Genomic DNA, 16,134 nt, shown 5'->3' on the forward strand with positions numbered 1-16,134 from the left:
AGTACCTAAGTCAACATCAGAGATTATCCAGTTTTAAAAACCCTTACAAGTTTATAGACAGATGTGTTCTTGAAAGAAGAGAATCAGTCTCAGTATTACTTTGCATTTCCTATAAACACATCAGTCATAGTTGGGGAAAGGAAGGCAGACAATGGCCATAAGAGAATTAAAGTGTTTACTTCATATATGTCACAATGTGGATAATAGGCAGATACAAAACCAATGGTTGACCAAAACCATAATTCCTTTTTAACCACAAATATGGAAATGCTTTACTAAGCAAAGTGAACAGTACTGTGATGTTTGTGATGTTGGAACTTGGCATTATTTTCATAACAAAAAATAAGTGGTCCTTAAGAATCACCAAATCAGAAATATGCCTCAGTTTGCCAATAAGTACAGTGTCAGTGAAAAAGATTGCATAAGGAGGAAATACATATAAGATTTCAGCATTTTAAATTTAGTGCAAAATTTTAAATTTACTCCTAAAATTTCTAAAAATGAATGCAAAATTGCCTAAGGAAATGATTAGTAATATTGGAAGCATACTAGGAACAATTCTGATGCTCAACAGTGGATCAAAACCAGCATTTCTAACTAGACATGTTACAGGTATTTTTGTCTTCTTTTTTGAAAGAACATTGCACTTCTTCTCCCCTTTCAAATATTTGTTATGACAGTAATCCCCATTCAAATGAATAGAGATATTTTTCATTCATTTGGATCAAAACCAGTATTGAAACATTTTTAGACTAACTCTTTTCACATTTCTTTTAGACTAGAGATTGAGGAAAGAAGCATGAAAATTGTATACTTTTATTTTTTATTCAAAACTGTCTTGAAAGACTTCAAATACTTTTTTTTTTCTTTTACATAATGGCAGCTGGACTAACAGCCCATATGCCAAGTCAAAATCTGAAGCAATTTGAAATGACTGAGATTTTAAACCTCAAAAATTAACTGTTTATAATGGAAACTCAGACATAATAGTCCATGATGGAGATTCAGTCACCATGGTCAGATGGGTGGTGGTATTGCTATAAGGAAATGTAATTAAATCATCTATATCAGGAAGATACTTGACTAATCACTCTTACGGAGACTTATGTGCTTTCACTTCTTTAATTCTTTCCTTAATCATGCTTAGGTGTTTTATTTTCAGCTATAACTTCGTGCTGATCAAATCTGCTTCTGATTTCTCTTAATTACTGATGCGGTAAAGATGTTGCATCTTTTCCAAGCTTCTTTATAACCGAATTTCAAATCAATTTAGGCATCTCAAAAGCATTTCTAAAATACCAGATGCTCTGTCAGCTGCGCGGAACAATGTGCTAATAATTATATTTCTTTTTCTTACAACAGATCAAAGCCAGAGATGAGGTGACATACACCTAAGATATTCAAACTCTGGCTTGAAGGTCAATTGGATCTGCCGACATATGTTGCTGATTTTGTAACATGAAAGCCAGCTAAAAAGAACAGATCAGTGAAATGCATGTACTCCGTATTCTTAATTTCAATCCTATCCAAATGTTTACAGACTAGTTTGAAGAGATTTGCGGTTTCTTGTTATCAGTCTTATTAAAGCTTGGCAAACCTTTAATAACAAGTCTATCAACAGTCCTCCAGGGACTTGATTCTAGTCCTAGACTGCTTCAATTTTTGTTTATTGAACAATTTTTAATTGGATGTACCAAGACCTTTCCTGATCAGTTGCCCATATTGTCTCATGGAAGTGTCGTACGCAAGCTCAGCTTGAAAAGGCCTTGGCAGTTGGGGAAAAATAACACTTTGTGTAAGCCGAGAAGAGGGCAGGCAGACAGGCAAGCGGCAAGATTCCTTTCAAAGTAGCTTTGGTGTGGGTGCTTTGAGCTGTACAGAAAAACTAAACTTGACTAATCGCTACCTTGCACTTGTGTTATGTTTCTATGGTTTAACTTAAAACATTGGAACAAGGAGAAAAGTGCCATTCAAAGCTAGTCTACCTCAGCTAAGCCATAGCTGTGGGCCAGATTCACGTCTGTCAACTACATAGCACCTTTGAAACTGCACGTTAGAAAAAAGAGAGAAAAACAATATGGGAGTAGTTTCTCCTCTATAGTTAATTCCACATCAGTGCCAGATTAATTTTATCATATTATTCAAATGTTGAAACCTTCGTGCGCAACTCCCACATTTGTTTCAAAGCTCCCTTGAATATGAGTCCACCCTGCACGTCCAGTTCTGCATGAACGTCAGGGTTCTGAGGCCAGAATCTCAATTCAGATTCCGGCCCCTTCAGTTATGAGCTGTGTCACCTCACACAAGTTACTTACTCTCTGTTTGCCTCTGTTCTCCCCTCTGTAAAATGGGAACTAAAAGAGTGCCTACATTATGTGGTTGTTATAAAGATTAAATGAGTTAATATGTGAGCACTCCTAGAATCATGCCTAGTGCCTGGTGAGAACAGCACTGCATAAACGCTTAACTACAGTGCGAGTTCTGCTTCTTTCCCTCTCTGACTCTCAGCTTATGGTCTTCCACCCACTAAACATTCTTTATAAGGTCAGAAATGGAAGTAGTCTGGGTGCCCGGTGGCTTAGTCAATTGAGCGTTGGATTCTTGATTTCCGCTCAGGTCATGATCCCAAGGTCGTGGGATTGAACCCCGCATTGGGCTCCATGCTGAGCATGGAGCCTGCTTGAGATTCTCATTCATTCTGTCTCACTCTGCCCCCAACCCCCACCTCTGCCTCTCTCCTCGCCTCGTTCTAGAAAGAAAGAAAGAAAGAAAGAAAGAAAGAAAGAAAGAAAGAAAGAAAGAGAAAGAAAGAAAGAAAGAAAGAAAGAAAGAAAGAAAGAAAGAAAGAAAGAAAAGAAAAGAAAAGAAAAGAAAAGAAAAGAAAAGAAAAGAAAAGAAAAGAAAAGAAAAAATTAAGAAAAGAAAAGAAAGTAGTCAAGGACCAGAAATCTCACTAGCATGGAAATCTCTGGGGCAGGAATTAGATTGTCCTTCTGGAATGATCTGTTCAGAATTCCCCTAGCCCTTTTGAGCCTCTAAGCCTTCGCTTATTTGATTCTCCTTCTCTTGTGTACCTTTTTCTCCTATTTACTCAAAACGTATTCATTAAGAGTCAGGATCAAATTCTCTCTGATGCCTTTTAAACATGCTTTGGGCTTACTGGGTTTTTTTGTTTTGTTTTGTTTTTTCAATGAACTATATCTTTTACATTTGCTATTTTTGGGTCCTTAATCATTCACTGATACATTTTGTAAAATAATATTTGCTGATATATTGATCTCATCTCCTCCAAATATATGGATAGCTTATTAAGGACAGGGACAGATTTTTCTTTCATGTCTCCTGTGGAGCTGAACCAAAAGTAAATTCTGTTTCAATTAATTCAATAAATTCTATTGAATAGGATTTAATAAAGTCATTTGATGTCTTTCTTTTCAGTCTCTCTGCAAAACTAGTAACAATAACTCAAAAGAAAAAAGTTTAAGAGGAATACAATACTGAAAAATATCAGAGATAAAAATAAAAAACTATAACCTCCAACATCAAGGTAGATTTTCATGAGTTGAAATCATAAATATGGGCCCCTGAGTCATTTTCCAATTTACTTCACATATTTAAAATACATTTACAAGCAAGGAAACTGGACCCAAAGAATCCCACAATAAGTTAAGCGGAATTAGTGCCAGAACCTTTGTTTTTTGGTGCTCCCTCCAGAGCACCTTATATCTACCACACCATGGATCAAGTTGAGAAAAGGATTATCCAGAATGGTTCAGTCTACAGACTTGTTAGTCTAAGTGGTGTTAGAAATTAGACAGATAATTAGATTGTTCCTAATTGCTGTGAGTGACTGATATTAGAAAACATATATAACAATATATTATTGCAACTCAGCATTTTAGATATGTTGTTATGCCTTCAGCCTTGGATGAAAAACAGCAGCTTTAGTCTTGAATTTTGATGCCGGGCTAGTTGTCATATTCATGGTGTTCTTATTTCTTGGCGATTTACAGTTTATGCCAATTATATTTAGATTAAATTTGTTCAAATTTCACTTGTAATCCTTGGCTGTCTTGTCAACTTTTTAGTGGATAGTTAACCAAGAATCGAATTATAGGCAGTATCATTTTGATGCCCTCAAAGCTAAATAATAGAAACTAATTTTGGCGACCGTATCTGAATACTTAATATTCACTACAGATCACATGTAGATGATTGAACTTTGATGCCACTCTATGAGTTTTGAAATAAATCTGAGGCTCCTTGTAGGAATGTTCAATGGCCTCCTCAGTTGAATTTTTGTTGACTTCTCTTAACATGTAAAAATCTCCCTTCTCTTAATTTCCTTGACTCTACCCTTTCTAGGTTCTCTGCTTATGTCTTCCCTTACCCTTTTTCCAAACCTTAGTTCTTAGCCCTCCATTATATTTTCTTTATAACTTGCAATATTTCATCTCAGTCACTCAAGTGTTTTTAATTAGTATCTCTACATGGATGACTCTTAAATTTACACCTCTGCCTTCAAAATTACTCTAAAATTCCAATTAGTGCTCTTCCAAAGTCCTGCTAGTTGATCTTGGATGACCTCCCTTTACCTGAAATCTAATGTATTTTGAACTGAACTCATTGTGTCCCTGAAATTATCTCTGCTTCTTGATGTTCTTGCATTCTTCTTCCCATTTAATGGAAAACAAACTTCAGTGTCTCCTTTGATTCCTCTCCTTTCTGGACCCCATATAGTACTGCCTGTTTGATCTTCTTGATATCTGCAAAGTCCATTCTTTCCTATGGCTCTACCTTTCCCATTTATTCATCTGGATTGGCACTGTAGCTCAGTGCCCAGACCTACACATAATAATTACTTGTCAAATTAGTGAATGAATAACTTCCCTGTCTCAATTTCTTCACCCATCCAATATATTCCAGATTAATTGTTCCTTTAAAGCCATGAATTCATCATGTCACTCTCATATTGGAAAACCTACAACAGGGTTTCCCAGTCCTGACTTCACATTAGAATCACGTGGGGAGTTTTTAGAGCCTCCTATGCCCAGCCTCACCCAGCCCAACTGAAACAGACTTTCGGGGCAGGGGAGGGGCCAAGCATTAAGGGCTAATGTTCCAAGAATTTGACAAGTGACATGACAGAACACCATCCAAATCAGAACTGCTTTGCTGACCAACCAGCTTAGGCACTGACTGCAAAAAGACAGAATGGCTCTCAATACCAGCAAATTGTCAGCTCTGCCATACTTTTTTAAGATTTCAAATAAGTCATTCTAATGAATCACTAATTTACAAACTAAACTCTGTATTCCTGACCCTGGTAATCAAGGCTCATTATCATATAACAAAAACTCTTTTTAAATATTATTGCCTCATGAGAAAGAATGAAATCCTGCCATTTGCAACAACATGGATGGAACTGGACAGTATTATGCTAAGTGAAATAAGTCACTCAGAGAAAGAGAGATATCATATGTTTTCAGTCTTATGTGGAACTTGAGAAACTTAACAGAAGACCATGGGAGAAGGGGAGGGGAAAAATAATTTCAAACAGAGAGGGAGGGAGGCAAACCATAAGAGACTCTTAAATAAAGAGAACAAACTGAGGGTTGATGAAGGGGGGGAATGAGTGATGGGCATTGAGGAGGGCACTTGTTGGGATGAGAACTGGGTGTTGTATATAAGTGATGAATCATGGGGATCTAAAACCCCCCAACCCCCAACGCCCCAAAACCCATAGCACACTGTATATACACTGTATGTTAGCTAACTTAACAATAAATTATATTTATAAATAAATAAATAAATAAATAAATAAATAAATAAATAACTAAATAAATAAATAATAAAAGTAGTTCTTAAGGGGCTCCTGGGTGGTTCAGTCAGGTAGGTTAGACATCCAACTTCAGTTCAGGTTATGATCTCACAGGTTTGTGGGTTTGAGCCCCATGTTGGGCTCTGTGCTGACAGCTTGGAGTCTTGGGTCTGCTTCAGATTCTGTCTCCCTCTCTCTCTCTCTGCCTCTCCCCCACTTGTGCTTTGTCTCTTTCTCTCTCAAAAAAAAAAAAAAATTAAAAAAACTTTTAAAAATAATAAATAAAATAGTTCTTAAATATTCAAAAATATTATTTCCTCTATTTTTTATATGAAAAAAAATCTGCTTTAGTCATTTGCTCATATGCACTAAATATGACTTCTTGCGCATTGATATTTCCTTGCTTTTACTTATAGAATGGGTTGACTATGACAGAGTACAACTTTGCCTTACTTCATTGTAATAAAGGAATTAATGGGGAATAGAACAAACATAATGTAGAAAATTTACACTCTAAACCGATCACATAGTAATTTAGAGTATTTATAAACTTTTTCAGGACATCTAAGTTTGCTTACCAGTAATGGCACTGAGCTCCAGTGAACCATAAAAAGTTGTAATAGTGGGATAAAAAGGAGCAGAAATGGAATTTTCAATTGTACTGAATATTAAATATACAGAGATGATTGCCAAAGGTTAGTTTCTATTATTTAGCTTTTCTGGCATCAAAATGATATTGCCTCTAATTCAATTCTTCTTGGTTAAATATACACTAAAAGGTTGACAAGACAGCCAAGGATTGCTAGTGGATGACAAGTGAAATCTGAACAAATTTAAAATAAATATAATTGGCATAAACTGTGAACATCCAAGAAATAAGAACACTAAGAATATGACAACTAGCCTGGCATCAAAATTCAAGATGGAAATTGCTTTTTTTCATCTGTAGAGGAAAATATTGCCAAAGAAAAGTGTGGCCATATGTGTCTATTAAACACTATACTCCTGAACTTCTTAAAAGCATTTGTTTTATTAACTTCCAACTTGAATTTCATGAAGTCATATTTCCTTCTTTTACATCATATGAAGACATGTTGATCAAAAAAATGACTGAAGTGGGTTGAGAAAAGAATAATCTCCAAGAGTAATGGAACATAATTTCATTATTCCTATTCCATGGAGCTCTTTCCGCCATGAAGTTTCTAGTGTCCTTCACCACTTCTCGTATCCAGTGTCTACAACAATAATGCTGAAAAGTAAAGGATATGATTTAGGAACCAATAAAATTTTATCTGATATATGTCTTATTCATAGGAAGACTCAGGAGACACATAAAAGGCAGTGATGTAGGGATGACTAATCACTGTCAGCTGGACTCATGGCTATATGAGCCATAATTCCCATATTTAAGTAAGAGGAAACTTTTAGGTCACTGAATTACATCACACCTAATCTCAAAAACAGAAACCTGATTCAGGTTATATTTATATCCAGAGCATTTCTGAAAATTCAGAGTCTCATTAAGAGGATAAAGTGATTGGGGCGCCTGGGTGGTTCAGTCTGTTGAACATCTGACTTTGGCTCAGGTCATGATCTCACTGTTCATGGGTTCAAGCCCCGCATCGGGCTCTGTGCTGACAGCTCAGAGCCTGGAAGCTGTTTTGGATTCTGTGTCTCCCTCTCTCTCTGCCCCGCCCTCCATCACTCGTGCTCTGCTTCTCTCTGTCTCAAAAATAAATAAACATTAAAAAAAAAAGGATAAAGTGATTTTATGGTGTTTTACACCAACCTGGATTGGAGTTTTCAAAAGGAATTTTTTGTGTATTGAGTGGGCTGCTCAGAGACAACTGTTTGACTCTAGAGGAATCTTTTACCGCTCTCCTTCCATATTGTATCTAATGTCTTTTGGTAGCTAGTTGTATTCATGAAGTTATTCTAAAATTTAGGGATCCAGAGTATCCAAAACACAGAGCTTCATCTGGCAAAATGGTAGGTAGGATAATGCCAAAGACGTTCATGTTCTAATGTAATCTAATCTGTTGCTTTACATGGCAAAAAGGATTTTGCAGATTGGATTAAAGTTAAGGACCCAGAGATGGGTAGAGTATCCTGGACTATATGGATGGGGCCTATATAATCTCATAAATCCTTAGGAGGAGTCTTTCTTGGCTATAGCCAGAGAGAGGGCTGTGATATTGGAAGCAGGGTCAGAAAGATGTGACATTGCTGGCTTTGAAGATGAGAGAAGGGGGCCTTCTCTTGGCCTTGAGTCAAGGAATTAGAGCAGCCTGAAGAAGCTATAAAAAGTGAGGAAACAGACTTTAGAGTCTTCAAAGGGGAACACAGCTTCACCCACAAAATTGATTCTAGTCTAGTGAGAACTCTAACAGACTTCTGACCTACGGAACTGAAAGATGGTAGATTTATGTTGTTTCAAGCCAAAATTTGTTACAGCAGGATATATAAGATTGATAGAAGAATTTATATGGTCATTTGTCTTCAATGGGGAGATGGGAAGATATCAAAAAAAGAGATCCTCTCAAAGGATTTACTAAGAAATATCTGGCAAGGAGCCTAAACTATCATATTTTTGAACTTCCTAATTGTTATGTAGTGCAATTGTAATGTTTCTCTGTTAAGTGCACTATTACATGACTTTCTTTGTTAAAAACAGCTTTATATGATTTGCCCATTTAAAGTGTACAATTCACTGTTTTTTAGTGCATTCACACAGTTGTGAAACCATCATGACAATCCAATTTTAGGACATTTTCTACCTCCTAAAAGAAATTCCACTCCTGTTGGCAGTCAATGCCCATCATCTCGTCCCAGCTCTAAACAATCACTGATCTACTCTGTCTCTATAAATTTGCCTTTTCTGGACATTTCATATAAATGGAATCCTACAATACATGGCCTTTTGTATCTAGCTTCTTTGACTTAACATTATGTTTTCAAGGTTCAATCAGTACTTTATTCTTTTCATTGCTGAATAATATTCCATTATGTGGCTCTACCACATTTTGTTTGTTCATTCAATCGTTCGTGGAAATTCAGGTTGCTTCTACTTTTCAGTTAGGAACAATGTCGCTATGAACATTTGTGTCCAAGCTTTTATATAAACATACATTTTCATTTCTCTTGGGTATATGCCTAGGAGTAAAATTTCTAAGTCATATGATAATTCTTTGTTTTATGTTTTGAGAAATTGTCAAACTGTTTTCCCAAATGACTACACTGATTTGCAATTGTACTAGTAATTTACAGGGTTTCAGATTTTTCTACCATCTTCATGAAAACTTGTTACTGTCTTTTTAAGAAAAAGTCCACTATAGTTAACATATAATGTTATATATATATATTTAAGTTTGTTTATTTAGTGTGAGGGGGAGAGAGAGAGAGAGAGAGAGAGAGAGAGAGAGAGACCCCCAAGCAGGCCCTGTGCTGTCAGTGCAGAGCCTGATGTGGAGCTCATGAACCTTGAGATCATGACCTGAGCCGAAATCAAGAGTTGGCTGCTTAACCACCTAAATCGCTCAGGCACCCCAATATACAGTGTTATATTAGTTTCAGGTGTGTAATATAGTGATTTAACAATTCCATACATTGCTCAGTGCTCATCACATAACGGTGCTCTTTTAACATTTATTTATTATTGAGAGACAGAGAGAGACAGAGCATGAGCATGGGAGGAGCAGAGAGAGGAGGAGACACAGAATCTGAAGGAGGCTCCAGGCTCTGAGCTGTTAGCACAGAGCCTGACGCGGGGCTCGAACTCACAAACCCAGTGAGATCATGACCTGAGCCCAAGTCAGACGCTTAACCGACTGAGCCACCCAGGTGCCTCCACATAACTGTACTCTTAATCCCCTTCACCTATTTCACCCATCTCCCCTCCCATCTCCCCTTTGGCAACCATCTGTTTGTTCTCTATAGTTAAGAGTCTGTTTTTTGGTTTCTCTCTCTCTCTCTCTTTATTTTATTTTTTTGATATTCTGCTTCGTTTCTTAAATTCCACATATGAGTGAAATCATATGGTATTTCTCTGTCTCTGACTTTTTTGCTTAACATTATACTATCTAGTTCCGTCCATGTTGTTGCAAATGGCAAGATTTCATTCTTTATGACTGAATAATATTCATTTGTATATGTATATACCACATCTTAATCCATTCATCTATTCATGGATTCTTGGGCTGCTTCCATATTTTGGCTAATGTAAATAATGCTGCTATAAACACAGAGGGGCATATATCTTTTTGAATTAGTGTTTTTGTATTCTTTAGATGAATACCCAGTAGTAGAATTACTGAATCATATGTTAGTTCCATTTTTAATTTTTTGAGGAGCCTTCATGCTGTCTTCCACAGTGGCTGCACCAATTTGCATTCCCACCAACAGTGCAGGAGGGTTCCTTTTCACTTGTTGTTTCTTGTGTTGTTGACTTCAGCCATTCTGACAGATGTGAGGGGCTATCTCATTGTGGTTTGGGTTTACATTTTCCTGATGATGAGTGAAGTTTAGCATGTTTTCATGTCTGTTGACCATATGCATGTCTTAGGGTATAAGTAAATGGTCCAGTTGCATTCTTTTGCATGTAGATGTCCAGTTTTTCAACACCATTTGTCGAAGAGATTGTCTTTTTCCTGTTACATATGCTTGCCTCCTTTGTCAAAAATTAATTAACCATATGATTGTGAGTTTATTTCTGGGTGTTCTATTCTGTTCCATTGATCGATGTGTTTATCTTTGTGCCAGTACCATACTGTTTTGATTACTACAGCTTTGTAGTATATCTTGAAATCTGGGATTGTGGTGCCTCCAGTTTGTTCTTTTTCAAGATTGCTTTGGCTGTTGGGGGTCTTTTTATGGTTTCATATACATTTTAGGATTATTTTAGTACTGTGAAAAATGCTGTTGGTATTTTGATAGGGATCGCATTAAATCTGTAGGTTGCTTTGGGTAGTATGGACATTTTAACAATATTTGTTCTTTCAGTCCATGAGCATGGAATACCTTTCCATTTTTTTTGGTGTTGTCTTTAATTACTTTCATCAATGTTTTATAGTTTTCAGAATACAGGTGTTTTACCTCCTTGGTTAAGTTTTTTTTTTTTTCCTTAATTTTTGTACAGTTGTAAGTGGGACTGTTTTATTTTTTAGGTTTATTTATTTATTTTGAGAGAGAGAGAGCATGCAAATAGGGGAGTGGCAGAGAGAGAGAATCCTAAGCACACTCCACACTGTCAGTGCAGAGACAGAAGCAGGGACACATCTCATGAACTGTGAGATCATGACCTGAGCTTAGATCAAGAGTTGGACACTTAGGGACACCTGGGTGGCTCAGTCAGTTAAGCATCTGACTTTGGCTCAGGCCATAATCTCACAGTTTGTGAGTTAGAGCCCTGCATTGGGCTCTATGCTGACAGCTCATAGTTTGGAGCCTGCTTCAGATTATGTGTCTCCCTCTCTCTCTGTCCCTATCCCACTCACACTCTCTCTCAAAAATAAAGAAATGTTAAAGAATTGGACGCTTAACCGACTGAGCCACCCTGGCACCTCTGGGATTGTTTTCTTAATTTCTTTTTCTGCTACCTCATTATTAGTGTATAGAAATGCAATGGATTTCTATATATTGATTTTGTATCCTGCAACTTTATTGAATTCATTTATAAGTGCTAGTAGATTTTTAGTGGAGTCTTTCCTTACCAATTTGGATGCCCTTTTATTCCTTTTTCTTTCTGGTTGCTGCGGCTAGGATTTTCAATACTGTGTTGAATGGAAGTGGTCAGAATGGACATCCTTGTGTTGTTCCTGACGTTAGGGGAAAAACACTCAGTTTTTCCCATTGAGTATGATATTAGCTGTGGATTTTTCATTTATGGGCTTTATTATATTGAGTTATGTTTCCTCTCACCCTACTTTCTTGAGGGTTTTTATCATGAATGGGTGTTATACTTTGTCAAATGCTTTGTTTGCCTCTGTTGCAATGATCACATGGTTTTTATCCATTCTCTTGTTGATGTGATATATCACATTTCTTGATTGGTGAGTATTGAACCACCTTTGCATCCCGGGAATGAATCCCACTTGATCGTGGTGAATGATTTTTTAAATGTATTATTGTGTTTGGTTTGCTAATATTTTGTTGAGTATTTTTGCATCTATATTCATCAGAGATATTGGCCTTTAGTTCTCTTATTTTGTAGTGTCTTTATCTGGTTTTGGTGTCACAGTAATGGTGGCCTCATAGAATGAATTCGGAAGTTCTCCTTTCTCTTCCATTTTTTGGAATAGTTTAAGAAGAATAGTTATTAAGTCTTCTTTAAGTTTTTGGTAGAATTCATCTGTGAAGCCATCTGGACCTGGACTTTTGTTTGTTGGGAGTTTTGTTTGTTGGGAATTGATTACTCATTCAATTTCATTGCTGGTAATTGGTCTATTCAAATTTTCTGTTTCATCCTGATCCAGTTTTGGGAGGTTAGATGTTTCTAGAAATTTATCCATTTCTTTTAGGTTGTCCAATTTGTTGACATATAACTTTTCATAATATTCTCTTACAATCCTTTGTATTTCTGTGGTGTTGTTTGTTATTTCTCTTCATTTCTGATTTGATTATTTGAGTTCCCTCTCTTTCTCTTTTTTTGATGAGTCTGGCTAAAGGTTTATCAATTTTGTTGAACTTTTCAAAGACCCAGCTCCTGGTTTCATTGATGTGTTCTATTGTTTTTGTTTGTTTGTTTGGTTGGTTTTTTAGTTTCTATTCCATTTATTTTTGCTCTAATCTTTATTATATTCTTCTTTCTATAAACTTCCCTCTTTAAGGCTTTTGCTGCATCCCAAAGATTTTGGACTATTGTGTTTTCATTTTCATTTGTTTCTGTGTATATTTTGATTTCTTCTTTGATTTCCTGGCTGACCCATTTATTGGTTAGTAGCATATTATATAACTTCCATGTATTTTTGCTCTTTCCAGATTTTTTCTTGTGGTTGACTTTAAGTTTCAAAGTGTTGTGGTTGGAAAAGATGCATGAAATGACTTCAGTCTTTTTAAATTTTTTGAGGCTTGTTTTGTGGCCTAATACATGGTCTATTCTGGAGAATGTTCCATGTGCACTTGAAAAGAATGTGTATTCTGTTTTAGGATGGCATGTTCTGAATATACCTGTTAGATCCATCTGGTCCAATGTGTCATTCAATGCTACCGTTTCCTTAATTTTCTGTCTGGATGATCTATTCACTGATATAAATGGGGTGTTAAAGTCCACTACAATTACTTCTTTTTTATCTTTGTTATTGGCTGTGTTATATATTTGGGTGCTTTAATGTTGAGTGTACAAGTATTTACAATTGCTATATCTTCTTGTTGGATTGTTCCTTGTATATTATGTAGTGTTCTTATTTGTCTCTTGGTACAGTCTTTGTTTTAAGTCTTCTATTTTTTCTGGTATAAGTATTGTTACCCTGACTTTCTTTCCACTTATAATTATGCTTGTGTCCTTAGGTTTGAAAGGAGTCTCTTGTAGGCAGCATACAGATGGGTCTTGCTTTTTTTATCCATTTAGTCACCTTATCTTTTGATTGGTTACACTCTTTTTTTTTAAGTTTGTTTATTTATTTTGAGTGAGAGTACAAGCAAGTGAGCACAAGTAGGGGAGGGACAGAGAGAGAGAGAGAGAGATAGGGAGAGAGAGAAGGAGAGAGAGAATCCCAACCAGGCTTCATGCTGTTACCATAGAGCCTGATGTGGGGCTCATTCCCACGACCCTGGGATCATGACCTGAGCTTGTATCAAGAGGTGGATGCTTAACGAACTGAGCCACCAAGGCACCTCCAAAGTAATTATTGATAGGTATGTACTTATTGCCATTTTGTAATTTGTTTTATGGTTGTTTTTATAGTTCTTCTCTGTTGCTTTTTTTCTCTTGCTCTCTTCTCTCATGTTTTGTTGACCTTTAGTGACATATTTGATTCCTTTCTCTTTTTCTTTTCTTGCATATCTTTTACTGGTTTTGGTTTGTGGTTACCATTAGGTTTGTATATAACATCTTCTACATACAGTGATCTATATTAAGTTGACGGTCACTTAAGTTTGAACCCATTCTTTACTTTTGCCCCTACCCCCTCCGTCACATTTTAGGTTATGGTGTCATACTTTACAACCTTTTATTTAGTGAATCCCTTGACTGGTTTTTATAGATATACTTATTTTACTGCTTTTGTATTTCCTACTTTTCTTACTCTTACTCATGGTCTTTCCTTTCTACTCAAAGGATCCCTTTTAACAATTTTTGTAGCACTGACTTAGTGGTGAGTAATTCCTTTAACTTTTGCTTGCTTGAGAAGCTCTTTATCTGTTCTTCTATACTGAATGATAGCCTTGCTGGAGAGTTTTCTTGGCTGCACGTTTTTTTCTTTCAGCACATTGAATATATCATGACAGTTCATTCTATCCTGCAAAGTTTTTGCTAAATAATCAGCTGATAGTCTTATAGGGTTTCCTTTGTATGTAACTTTTCTTTTCTATTGCTGCTTTTAAAATTCTCTCTTTATCAAAAATGACGTTTTGTCATTTTAATTACTATGTGTCCTGGTGTGGACCTTCTTGGGTTGTTTTTGTTGGGGGTCTCTGTACCTCCTGGATCTGGATTTGTTTTCTTTACTCAGATTTGGAAAATTTTCAGCTACAATTTCTTCATATAATTTTCTCTTATTTTTCTCTTTTGTTTCTTTCTGGGATTCCTTATAATCCAAATGTTATTACACTTGATGCTGTCATGGAGTTGTCTAAATTTATTTTAATTATCATAATTATTTTTCTCCTTCCTGTTGAGCTTGACTGCTTTCCATTACTCTGTCATCCGGCTCACTGATGCGTTCTACTTCATCTTGTCTACTATTAATTCCATCTACTGGAAATAAATTAATTCATTTGTTAAGTTTTTTACCTCTGATTAGTTCTTTTTTATGTTTTCTATCTCTTTGTTGAGGGTGTCACTAAGGCCCTCCACTTTTTTCTAAGTACGGTAAGTAGCTTTATGACCATTACTTTAAATTTTCTACTAGGCATATTACTTACCTCTGTCTTATCTCAGTCTTTTGCTGTGATTTTGTTCTGTTCTTTCATTTAGGACATATTCCTCTGTCTCCTCATTTTGTCTAACTCTCTGTATCTGTTTTTATGTGTTAGGAAAGTCAGCTGTGTTTTCTGCTCTTAAAAGTAAGGCCTTATGAAGAAGAGGTCCTGTAGTGCCCTGCAGAACAATGTTTCTGTTCACCAGAACCTGGCACTTCAGAGGTGTCTCCTATGTGTGTTGTATCATACTGCTGTGGTGGTGGAGCTGCATTTGCCTTCAGTCTAATTGTCTGAAATGGCTCTCTTTGCTTGTTGTGGGCAGTGTTTGGTCCTTATGGGATTAGTGAGCCAGTTTGAGGCCCAGTCATTTGCCAGAGATGCAGTGGCACAAAACTGCAGGAGAACATGGAGGCAGGGTGCACAGTGCCAGCAAGGCCTTCACAGGTGGGAAGGGACCTGCAGCTTCTGGGGATGAAGGCAAGTTGGGTTGGAGGGTGAGAATCTTCCAAAGTGTGTGCATGGTGGTGGGACATGTGGTTTTAGCAAGTTTTACAGATCTGCTCTGGGAGGACACTTGGATTTGAGGCCAGATTGGAGGGGACTTTCTGCAGGAGAACACATGGGGTAGGGTGTGCTGTTAGGAAAGTTAAGTAGCAAGTGTCAGTGCCATGCTGTTTCCTGCAGGTGTCTTGTATGTTTATGCTGGGCAGTGTGGGAATAAAATGGTGCCCACTAAATCCTCTGTTCCTAGAGAAGTCTCCCAATAATCTCTGTGCCTCCAGCACATGCTCGGAGATTAGTAAACATATCTGCCTCCCATAAACCCCAGGCCTTTTTCAAACTACTGCTTCTCTGCTATATTCCCACCGGGTCATTTGTTGTGTTGTTTCTCTTTCTTTTTCTTTTATACTATTCTTTCTTTTATGAAGATGTAATTGATATTAAACTCACCTTTTTAAAATGTACAATTCAGCAGTTTTTAGCACATTCACATTATTTTGCAACTATTACTTCAATCTAATTTTGTAACATTTTCATCACCCCAAAAAGAAACCCTACACTCACTCCCCCTCCCTCCCAGCCTTAGGCAACCACTAATCTATTTTTTGTCTCTATGGATTCTCTTGTTCTGGATATTTCATATAAATGAGATCATATAATATGTGGCCTCTTGTGTCTGGCTTCTTTCACTTAGCACACAATTTTCAAGGTCCATTTGTGTTGTAGCATTTCATGTT

Source organism: Panthera pardus, unplaced genomic scaffold, assembly GCF_024362965.1.
Source record: "Panthera pardus isolate Hobbes unplaced genomic scaffold, ASM2436296v1 HiC_scaffold_2, whole genome shotgun sequence".
In the NCBI taxonomy this organism is placed as follows: domain Eukaryota; kingdom Metazoa; phylum Chordata; class Mammalia; order Carnivora; family Felidae; genus Panthera; species Panthera pardus.